This window comes from Canis lupus, chromosome 6, assembly GCF_003254725.2.
Source record: "Canis lupus dingo isolate Sandy chromosome 6, ASM325472v2, whole genome shotgun sequence".
Classification (NCBI taxonomy): domain Eukaryota; kingdom Metazoa; phylum Chordata; class Mammalia; order Carnivora; family Canidae; genus Canis; species Canis lupus.
The window spans coordinates 19279934-19288634 of NC_064248.1; the positions used below are offsets into that span (position 1 = coordinate 19279934).

Consider the following 8701-nt stretch of genomic DNA (forward strand, 5'->3'; position numbering starts at 1 on the left):
ATCTCAGTTAGGTGTGGTTTCCATCATGACCTCTGCAGCAGATGTTCCAAAAGCAGGATGCTCTCCTCTCCTGTTGAGACAGATGGCACTGGAGAACATGCAGAGTCTGGTAGAGGGAGCCTCTTTTTTTTTTTTTTTCTAAGATTTTATATATTTTATTTTGAGAGAGATAGAGCTTGTGAGTGGGAGGAGGGGCAGAAGGAGAGGGTGAAAAAGAATCTCCAGCAGACTCCATGCTGAGTGGGGAGCCCGATGTAGGGCTTGATCCCAAGACCCTGACATCATGTTCTGAGCCGAAATCAAGAGTCAGGTGCTAAACTGAGCCACCCATGTGCCCCATGGAGAGGGAGCCTCTTAATTCCAGCCCCTATCCCATAGAACCCTGGGGACCAGACCCTTCTACTTGTCTAATAGCATTGTGAGTAATAGTTATGCCAACTAACGTTACAGAATCCCTCACAGGGCACTGAGTGCTGGGTGGGCCGTGTGTTTTACAGCATCATCTCCCATCATTTTCACAACAATCCTGGGAGGTATGTGCTGTTATGAATTTCATTGTACATACATTGTACATATGTTCATGTACATATGAAGGGATGAAGGCTCAGAGAGGTTAAGTAACTTATCTGAGGCCACACAGCACAATTGAGAATTCAAATTCAAGTCAACTCCAAAGCTCAGATTCTTTTTTTTGCCAATGTAATATTTTTGATAATATGTTTTTTATCTTGCTATGTGACTTTTAAAAAACTGAAGTATAGTTGACGCACAATGTCATGTTAGTTTCAGGTGTATAGCACAGTGATTTGACAAATACATTATACAAGTGTAGCTACCACCTGTCACCATGTGACACTATTACAATACCATTGACTATATTCTCTGTGCTGTAACTTTCATCCTCATGACTTATTCATTCCATAAGGAGCAGCCTATATATCCCACTCTTAGTAATATTCCACTTTGTGTAATTATATATATATATAACATTTTCTTTATCCATTTGTCTATTGATAGACACTTGGGTCATTTCCATAATGTGTTGATAGCCCAACTATCAACATTCTTAACTACCACATCATGCTGCTGTCTCTACTCTCTTGGGAATCTACTTGGTGATTCAGACCATGGAGGCAGGGAGGGCATTTGTACATTTGTGAAAACCAATACTCCCCCTGAGAAGGGCATTTGACTGGGCAGATGTCAAGGTTGTGCATTCCAGCTGAAGTGGTGGTAGGCAGAGGGTTCCCTAGCATGGGGGACAATGAGCTCCAGGGACCAAAGAGTGGGAAATGGAACTAAATCTCTGTCAACAAGGCTGATGACATTAATGCTTTGGGGTTCTTCCTCCTTTCACTTCACCATACCCCTTATCTTCCTTCATTATCATTGTCACAACCACCACCACTACCTTATTATCACCATCCCTGTTCACCACACTCCACCATTATCAACTTCAACCCACTGTCCTTGTTATATTATGACCATGATGATGATCATCACCCAAGGTCCTACCACCAGCATCATACACCGCTGTCACCAAACTACTGCCACCATCACCAAACCCTTAGTGTTACCATGTCTGCCATTGTTGCAACATCATCATCACCACTACTGTCACCATTATCAATCCTATCAGTACTGTCATCATCACCCCTATTCTGTGAGCCTGTTCACCATCATCTCTTACCATAGTCCACCACTGCCATTACTACCCAACTGTCCTTGTCACTGCAAGCACCACCACCATCATCACCATCATCACCACCACCACCACCACCACCACTACCATCACCATCATCACCGCCACCACAGTGTCTTCACTGCCACCATCACCAATATTCTTGTCACCACCACCACTTGTAATTCAGTACAAGTCACAGATATCTTATGAGTCTTTCCTGTATTTTAAGCTTGTGTTAAATGCCAGGATATGAACATGATTAAGAAGAGGACTGTGATTCATGTTCACCATCGTTACTAACATCATCAGTTATTAGTGGAAACTCATTAATGCCATATTAATTGCTACCCCTGCCTAAATAGTTGCTTTGAGCAGAATAGCATCTTGCAAACTTGTGAGCTCATCCAATACAAACTGTGTCCCAGAACCCGCTCCCGCTTTTCCTCCCATCATCCCCTAGCCTGATCTCTCCACAGATTTCCTGTTGGCTCTGCCTGGGGGAAACCAGAGGGCATCTTCTCCCCCTTTCATCTTATCTAGGCTTCTTCATGCCTGTCTGACCAACTTAGTGGACTTCAATGTTTCCCAGGCCCAATATAATTATTATTCCCATTATTATCACATATTAGGAGGGTTTTATAAATCTTAATTACATGTCACTTGGCTGAAAGCAGACGATAGAAGAAATCTGCTTCCCATTACCAAGCTTTACAAGGCCTCTGGAAGGCTGTTGTCTTTTGGGGACTGTATGGGGATTCTGAGGAAAACAATCTTAACCTCCGAATCAGGTCACAGAGAGTTAAGAGGTGCCAAAATGACCGGGTTTGCCCTACATGACCAGTCAGAAGGAAGCTGATTTCAATTTCTCTCAAGAGCCTGTGCTTGGTGGGTTGGATATGCTTGGTGGGCTCTTCCTGGCTCTCTGCACCCTGTCCCTTTCTGCTCTGACATGGCTTCAAGGAGCCCTACAGTGGCCAAGGGCTGAGAGAGGTCTCTACCCCTGGACCTGTACCCCTGTTGTACTTGGAGGCAGTCTACTTCCTCCTTGCTGTGTGATCGTGGGCAACTTCCTTGAATTTTGGGAGCCTTGGTTTCCCTGACTATAAAATAGAGGTAGTAACTCCTCTTCTGCGTGTAGCTCTTCTTGTACTGAGGATACATGAGTTCCCCCCACCAAAGCCAGCACAGAGTTGTTCCTCCATAGTCATGGTCAGGACCAGCACTGATGGGGATGCTACTAATGATAAAAATAAGGACTGGAGGGACTCCTAGCTGGCTCAGTGGTTGAGCGTCTGCCTTTGGCTCAGGTTGTGATCCTGGGTCCTGATATGGAGTCCCACATGGGGCTCCCCGCGGGGAGCTTGCATCTGCCTCTGCCTATGTGTCTGACTCTCTCTCTCTGTGTCTCTCATGAATAAATAAATAAAATCTCAAAAAAAAAAAAAAAAAGACTGGACTCAGGGGCTGAGGGTTTGGTAGCCCACATCCATCCTGACACACCTTGAGTGAGTGACACATTGTCACTTCCCTGTTCCTGTGCTGTCAGGCAGCCATGCTCCCTGAAGGGGGCTTGACAGAGGCAGTGGAGAGATTTGGGTGCAGCCACTCCTGGCTCTGCTACGTTCTAGCTGTGTGACCTCTTGCAAGTCTCTTAGTCTTTCTGTGCCTCAGAGGTTGTCAAGTAGGGGGGTAACGCGGTGACCGCCTCACATAGCTGCGGGCTTGGCGCGAGGTTGGCGTGCAGCATATGTTTCCTGTTGCGCCATCCACAAATCAATCAATTGAACAAGTGTATTGGGGTTCCAGTAGATTCAGGCATGTTTGATGTGTACCAGTAACACCAGTAGGAGTGTCATCCATTCCACGAGCCTGAAGACAGAGAAACTTCTAGAGAGCAAACCCCCCAAGGGTGGCAGAGAAGCAGGCCTGGTTTCTGACAGAGGCAAAGGAGGCCCCCAGGACACAGGATATAAGGAAGCCCCTGCCCTCAGGTGCCGGCTCTGCACTTCCATGAGCCTGAGAGTGAGCACCTCCTTAAATCCTGCATCCTGAGCCCTTTGCTTGTGTCCCCTCTGTCCCAACTCTGGGACTGAGCCAGACTTGTCCAGCTGCTCCATTGGGCAGAGCAGGGCCTGCAGGCCAAGCAGCTTATATGATAAGAGCAATAGAGAGCCAACAGGAGTAAAAAGAGACATTACTACAGGGATGTGGGGAACATTTGTCTTGTGGTTTCTTTTAGACACCTTTGGGAAGTCGTCTGTCTTCGTGGCAGAATGGAAGCCAGGAGTGCCATTAGGAGTGCACCACCCATCAGGTCAGAGGGAGGGAGTGGGCCTGGCGTGGGCCCGGCTCTGGTGGCGTGAGTGGTAGCCCTGGGGTCTTTGTAGTGCTATCCTGGCAGGGTCATTCCCAGCTTTGTGGCCTCCCGCTCTGATTCTCTGGCTCTTCTGAAGCTTTGGTGAAGATAAGCTGGAGGATGCCTCTATCACCTAAATGAGCCTGTTTGTCGGGAACAGAGAACCCCACCTGGCACAGGGGTTGCAGAAGCCCTTCACGGAAGACAGGGGCTGGATAGGCCAAAAGCCGGAGAATGGAAAAGCCTCAGCACGCTCTTTCTCTCTACCTCTCACCAATGCTTCTCTTTATCCCTGTGCACAGATAACGTTTTCTCAGATTTTTTGTTCATGTGGGTCAGGTTTATGAGAAGCTCTAGCTCTCATAGAAATAGACCCCATGTCTCTTGGCCCAGCACCCAAATTCTTGCAAGAAATACATCTGATTGGCACAGTCAGGTGTCCAGGGAGTAGAGTTACATTGAACAAACATTCCTGCCGAGTCCCCTCCCTTTGGCAGTTCCTGGGACGGGGAATTTGTTATGAGTTAGTTAGATATCCCCAGGGATCTACTGCATTCAAGAAGATTCTATGGCTGAAACCAGAAAGGCCACTCTGGTCTTTTTGAGGGGGCCCCACCCCGTGGGCGCCTGTCTTGGTCCAGGGCTGAAGACAGCTCTAAGTCAAAACAGAAAGAGCTGTTTTGTCCTGGCACACGCTGACCTCAAGTAGCTCTGATATAACAGTGAATTTTAAAAACCTAGTTTTCCTCCTCTACGTCTCTGTCCCCACCACAGAGCACACAGTAGTGACATCTGGAGGTCTGGGCTGCAGGGGGCTTTGGTGCCTGGTGAGATGGTTGCCACTCCTGGCGGGCTCAGATGGATTTGTGAGTACATGTGGGTACCCTCTGGGGAATCTCATAAATACTGCTGGTGGATAAATGGGACTCTTGAGGCCGAAAGTTCTGGTAAGAGCAGGTAAATCTGAGTCACCACTAATCAGGCAAGTAGGCCCGGGGAGCTGCAGATTTGCAGGGTCCCATGCTCAGCACCTGCCACGTGCCAGTGGCACGCAAGGGACATGCCCCGCCTCCCAAGCACCAGCGCCCAGTGCAGGCCAGCCTTAGAGCATCCAGGGGTCTAAACATATGCAAAATTGAAAATGAGAAGAAAGCCTTTGGGTCGGTTTTACAGAAGCAAAGTGAAATGTAATGTTTCATAGAATCTAGACTTTTCTGAAACAGAAAATCCCATGCTTTTATGAATAAAAGGTTTAACTCACGGGAAGCGCAAAACACACCCACGTGGGGATGGCCCGTCCATATGCAAAGTCCATGCATGTGTGAAAAGACATGCAGGCCTCTCCCTTCCATCTGGGGTCCTGGCCGCCGGGAATGTGCGATGCTTCCTCACAGCAGCTGCCCACAGCCTTCTGTCCTGTTCTCCACTGCCAGCACCTTGTCTTCTGTCTCTGGGTCCCCAGAGACAACAGACGCCTTCTCCTGCCTCTGAATGTTTAACTATGTGGAGTCTTTGCCTTTTTCCAGCTCTTGTTCAACTGGAACATCTTGATCCTTCTTCCAGACCCCTCAAGCCTCCATTCGGCGGCAGGCACAGGATGTGGGTTGCCTGCCCAACATCCACTTTGCCTTCTGATATCAGAACTCAAATATATATCTATATCTGACGGAGAGAGTCACCAAATGCCTTCCCCAACGCCCTTGCAGGGACGTAAGCACGTGCTTAGCGAGTGTGACCACGGCCATGGTGACTCCCCCAGCAGAGTGGTTGAGATGGTGTGGTGGTGTCTGGCCAGGATCTGAATTCCCAAACATCTTCCTCCTCCTCAAGCAAATGGTTTTGGGATGGTTTGGAATCGACAACCTGCTTCCCAATGTGGCTTCTGCATAACTTCCTTGCTATGGGATCTCAAGCTGATCCTTAGTTCCTTCATCTTGACGCGGGAACATTAATAATGCTGTCTTCTGGGGCACCTGGGTGGCTCAGTCAGTTAAGCATCTGCCTTTGGCTCAGCTCGTGATCTCAGGGTCCTGGGATCGAGCTCTGCACTGGGGATCCCTGCTCAGCAGGGAGTCTGCTTCTCCCTCTCCCTCTGTCTCTCCCCACTACTTGTGCTCTGTCTCACATAAATCAGTAAAATCTTAAAAAAAAAAAAATGCTGCCTTCTCAGGCTCTTGGCAGGACTGGACCTGAGTGTAAACTCCATGAGGGTAGGATGAATATTCCATTCATCACCATGCACCCACACTACGCTGTGGGTACACAGTAGGTGCTTAACAGTTGTGCATTGAGTGGATGGGTGTGCAGGTCTCAGCAGAGTGACTGGTTCAAGAAATCTTCGCTGAAAAGCTAAATGAATACCCAAACAGCACCCAGGCCACAGGTTCCAGTGGGAGGCATGGGGAGGGAAGGGTTAAGTGATGGGTCTCTACAACCCCCGCACCGCTCCCCATCAGAGCAGATCAGCTTTTATCAGATTTATGCAAGGGATTCGTTCCTGAAGTTATGCATTATTCAAGACTAAATTTCCCAGAGGGATAAATGTAAAGCAAGATCTGCATTATTTCAAAATCTGAGCATACGGCGAGTCTTTATTAATATTTTTAAATCGCCTGATTTCCAAGTCACATAATACAAATTTGCATCAAGTGTGACATCCTGTTTCAGAGTGCTGGATGAAGTTTGGTGGGCAGAAAGTTTTCTGAGGGTTAAAAAGTTCAGACCCTCCTCCTGGCCTCCCACATTTGTGGCAAGAGGTCTGTAAGGCGAGAGGTGAGGTTTGGCCATAATCATTTGGTATTAAAAGTAGTTAAAATGCCAACGTGGAGGGATGATTCACTTTTACCAAAAATCACTGTTGATTCAAATTTAGCTGTATGGAGCCGTGTGAATTATTGAAAAATTAATCGCTGTCTTTTTTCTCACTGCTTTAGGCTCATCAGAAGGGAATAAAGGAACTTTTCTCCCATTCTCCCGGGAACTTGCTACAAGTGCAGGAGGGCAGCATGCAGGGTGCTGGCTGAAAATGCAGACTCCCGGGTTCTACACACCAGTTTTGAGGTGGGCCCAGGACTCTGCATTTTTAACAGGAGCTTCAGGACGCTCTGGGGCAGTGGTAAGTAAGGATGCTGGAGATTTGAGGCTCCTTTGAGAGGAATTTAGCTGGCTCATGGACGAGAGGGGTGAGGAGAGGTGAAGGGGGCTGGTGTTGGAGGAGAAGGGGCATTTTGGTCTCGGGGATTAGGTGGGGGAGATGTTGAAGGTGGTGGAGGGGTGGCTATGAACCCCCTTGCAGTGGATCCCCCAAGTGGCAGGTCCTGGGTGGGAGTGGCTCCGTGAAGACTCTGAAGGCTGGACTCAACCCTGCAGCCTTAGGATGTTGTCTCCAGTGCCCCAAACAGGCTTGCATCAATGGAGGGGAACCTGAAAAGTGCCCGTCACCCATCCAAAACGGCAGATGGACACTGGACGGGGGCGCTGTGCATGATGCTGATGATGTTAATAAGAAATATTCATTAGTGCCAGGCACTGGTCTCACTGTGTTACATACACAAAGTCATAGGTCTTGTTACCCTTCCTTTTACAGATGAGGACACTGCGGCACAGAGAGGTTTAGCAACGCAAAGTCACACCGCCTGTGAAAGGCAGAGCCAGTATCTACATTTGAGCAATAAGCTATAGTCTATTCTTGGTCCCCTTGCTCTTCAGCCACAAGTAGTAAGTGTGAGGATGTGATCACACCAACTGGCGACTGCATCTTTCTTTCCAATCATTCAGGCCCAAACCCTGAGACGCTTGTAAGATCCACAGAAAGGAGATGTGTCCTGAAATTGAGCACCATCGAACTTACTCACCTACATTAATAATGGAGATAAGACTTGATTTAGAAATGTAAAGAAGTGGGACCTATCTTGCACGTTCAGGAGTTTACAGAGCAACTTACACCTATGGCCCCAATTAGAATGTCAAATTCCCTTGCTTGCTTTTTCGATATGCCTTCTTTCTTAATTTGGTTTTTTTGAGCAGATCCGACGCTGTATTTACGTAGTTCAGAAATAAAGATAATATAAGAAAGATGTATAAAAAAGCATCAATCCCTTTACTCACCCATTGTAGTCTCTGTCTTCCCTTAGGTGACATTTATCCCCTTTATTTTTTTCCATCCATTCTTTATGCAAATACAAGCATCGTGTATGTGTGTGTGTGTGTGTGTGTGTGTGTGTATGTGTGTGTGTACTTGTAGGCCTCTTCCTTGATTACACAAAAGGTAGCAAACTGTACATGCTGTTTGATATCTTTGGTTTTCCCCTTACCGGTATATTCAGGAGCCCTTCCCATATCTGTACACAGAGAGTTTCCTCTTTATGATAGATATTATTTTACAGCTATACAGTGGAGAGCATACTAGAATCCACCATACTGGCTCTGAAGAATGGATTCTTTTTTTTTTTCTTTAATGACTTTATTTATTTATTTGTCAGGGAGTGTGCACACACGAACAGGAGGAGGGGCAGAGTCCGATGCGGGGCTCCATCCCAGGACCCTGGGATCATGACCTGAACTGAAGGCAGAGACTCAACTGACTGAGCCACCCAGGTGTCCTGGAGAATGGATTCTTTTTTTTTTTTTTAAGCTTTTATTTATTTATTTATTCATGAGAG

The 8701-nt window shown here is 47.3% G+C and overlaps 1 long non-coding RNA gene across 3 annotated transcripts; it reads left to right on the forward strand.

The window, feature by feature from the left end:
- The first annotated feature begins 428 nt into the window (after nt 1-428).
- On the forward strand, nt 429-8127 carry LOC112640007 (uncharacterized). Of its 3 annotated transcripts, none has more exons than XR_007411222.1 (4): nt 429-533; nt 3924-4906; nt 6974-7155; nt 7627-8127. It is a non-coding gene; the product is annotated as an uncharacterized LOC112640007 (long non-coding RNA). The 3 variants fall into 3 exon arrangements; XR_003123809.3 differs by having other exon boundaries at nt 3924-3998; nt 5567-7155; nt 7627-8106; XR_003123808.3 differs by having other exon boundaries at nt 3924-3998; nt 7627-8106.
- Nucleotides 8128-8701: the final 574 nt, after the last annotated feature.